We start from the raw sequence: 3,307 nt of genomic DNA on the forward strand, positions 1-3,307 counted from the left end.
ACTTAACCCACTGTAGTATAAAAAGTTCTTATAAATATATTTTATATATTGCAGAGGAAAAATGGTGCATAACTACGTGCGCAAAACCCAAAAAGGATCATCCTTAGAAGATGCCATTCGTGGTGCCTTAGAAGCGATTTAAAATAAAGAGATGTCAATTAAAAAAGCTAGTGTGGTTTTTAGTATTCCGAGAACTACCTTACAATCACGATTAAAGCGTCAACAGCTCACTCCACTTGTAAACCACGGCAGGTTCAAACCCGTATTCACTGAAAAAATGGAAAAGGAATTATGTGAACATATAATTTTGTTGGAAAAACTGTTTCATGGACTTTCGACCACAGATCTTTGAAGGATTGCATTTCAATTTGGAGCCAATCAAATAAGCCATCCTTTTAATAAAGATCGAAAACTTGCAGGAAAAGACTGGGTGAGCTCATTTTTAAATCGTCAGAAAATCTTCTCCATTCCAAGATTTGAAGCAACCAGCATTGTAAGAGTAACAGGATTTTCCAAATCTAGGATAAATGATTTTTTTCAAAACTTAAAAAAGACCTTGGATAAGTTTAATTTTCCGCCGCATCGGATTTTTAACTGTGATGAGACGGGGATTACCTGCGTTCAAAAACCGGGAAAAATTTTTGCTGAAAAGGGAAGAAAGCGGAAGAAAGTGGGAAGATTAACTTCTTTAGAGGAAAAAAAAAACACAACTTTATTAGCTTGTGTCAGCGCTACAGGTACGTTTATTCCCACATTTATGGTCTTCCCTCGTGTTCGAATGAATACTGGTTTTTTGAGCTGTTCATTTCCTGGAGCAGTAGGATTTCCTGCTCCATCAGGCTGGATGGATGCTGACCTATTTATCAAATTTAAAATTATTTTTTAGGCTGCACCAAAATAACAACAGATTGTCCAAGTCTACTGATACTAGAGGGACATTCAAGTCCATTAATTTAGTAAACCTGGCTAGAAAATCAGGAGTTTCCATTATAACCTTACCTCCTCACACATCAAATAAGTTGCAACCGCTGGACGTAAGTGTCTTTGGACCATTTAAAACCTATCTGGCAGAAGAAATGGATCACTGGCTTACAAATCATCCAGGCTCTAGGATCACAGAATATGATATGGCTCCTATTATTAAAAATGCGCTTATTAAGACTTTTACACCAATAAATATTATTAAGGGTTTCGAAAAAACAGGAATCTGCCCATATAATCCAGATGTGTTTGAAGACAGTGACTTTGCGCCAGCCGAGAACATTCTTCAAAAGGAATGTAGGACAGAAAACATTAATCCCGTCGAGCGTCCGTAATAAGTGATGAAGTCTTGTTAAGAAAAGATGATATCCAGAGTACTTCTAAAGAATTAGTAAACAATTTTGAACAAGAGCAACCATCATGTAGTTATGTTTCAGTTTCAACTTTAAGCCCAGTTCCAAAACCCTCTCAAAAGAAAGAAAATGCCAAATCCAAATCTAGGTGCATAGAAGGGTCTAAAATAATAACCAGTTCTCCTTACAAAGATCAATTGGAAGAAAAATTAAAACCAGTGAAAGCTAAGCAAGTAAAAAAAGAAACTAGACGACAAAGCAGGGACAAGTACTAGCAATTTAAAAAAATTAAAAGAAGGAATTTCTAAGCAAAAGAAGCAAAGTGCCACGTCAAGACTAGAAGAGAAACAACACAACATAAAAACAATGCCGGACGAAGAGAAAAACACATTATGCATTTACTGTCATGAGACCTACGAAGACACTTGTTATGAAGAATGGATAATGTGCACGCAATGTGGTGGTACCTGGTTACATGAGGATTTTTTCGATAATGAGCCAGGTACTAATAATTATGTTTGAGACAATTGTCGTTGATTAATTAGCATTCGGATTCACTTGCCCCATGTGGGTGACTCACTTACCCCTATAACTTGGGGAAAGAGATTTTTCTTTTTTTGTTATAAGTTTGATATTTTTCCAAAGAGTTAATGTTTAGTTTATTTTTAAGGTTATGTTAGTTCGAAACCAATTAAACTTGTGTTACATACGATGTAAGTTTTTTTATTTCGAAAACTTAGTAAGTTATACGCCGCAGAGCCTTAAGGTGTCTCACTTGCCCCATCCTCCCCTAGTATCACCTATAATATTATAGAGAGTTTAGGAATTTTACCAAACACGCCGTAATTCGGGAAAAAATAACATACTTTAATATTTTTTCACAGAGTAAAGGCAAATAATTTTACCATACTGCATCAAAACTCAAGTTAACTTACAATCAAAATCAATCATACATTCCGGAAAATATTAATAATGCCTTTAAAATAGACAATCTCTTTTCAGAAACAGATAATAAACCAAACACTGTATTACAAGAAGTAATTGAGTTTTATAAAAACAAAAGAATAAGTAATCGCCTTAATGAATTAAACTTTAAATTAACCAAAAAAACTTAAATATTTAACATAAATTCCAAAACTGTTGGTGCAGATGGATTGTCAATAAGGGATGTTAAATTGTGCTTGCCTTTCTAGGCAGACGTACTAATAAACATAATTAATTCTTGTATTCTAAATTAATATTTTCCAACTTTGCAGAAAAACGCAAATATTTTACCATCAGCAAACGTTTATAATCCAAAAGAATTAAAGGATTTAAGGCCAATTAGTATTCTTTCTTAATGTCAAAAATGTTTAAAAAGCATATTTATCATCAAATCGAAACATTTGTTGAAGACAACAAAATAACTCCGAAGTGTCAATCGGGATTCAGGAAAAATTATAGTCTAAATTTAGTTAGAATTTTAAATGATATAAAAGAGTATCAAGAAATATAAAACAGTACCTACCTAACTTTCCTAGATTTTAGCAATGCGTTTGATACTATAAATCACGACTTGCTTCTGGTCAAGTTCCGTTATATTGGTTTTTCCCATGAAGTGGTAGATTTATTTAATTATACCATTTTCTCGCACTTCGTTTTAGCTGTGTTATAACTAAAATGCAAGTTGGTCCTTAAAACTCCGCATTTAGTATTAAGTATTAAAAAAGGGTGTTCCATAGGGATCTGTTCTCTCTTCACGTCTCTTTGCCATTTATGTATCAGATATATGTAATTGAGTGAAATTCTGCAAAATGAAACAGTTCGCCGATGACTCTTAACTTATTATGCCGGTAAGCGGCAACCCAAGAAAAATGAACCGCTGACATAGAAAGAATTTTTACATATTCAAAAAATCATATTTTGGATTTAAAAATACATACAGGGTGTTCATTTGAAAAGTTCCCACAACGGATTTATCAAAACCACTGTTT

Source organism: Anthonomus grandis, chromosome 22, assembly GCF_022605725.1.
Source record: "Anthonomus grandis grandis chromosome 22, icAntGran1.3, whole genome shotgun sequence".
Taxonomy (NCBI): Eukaryota; Metazoa; Arthropoda; class Insecta; order Coleoptera; family Curculionidae; genus Anthonomus; species Anthonomus grandis.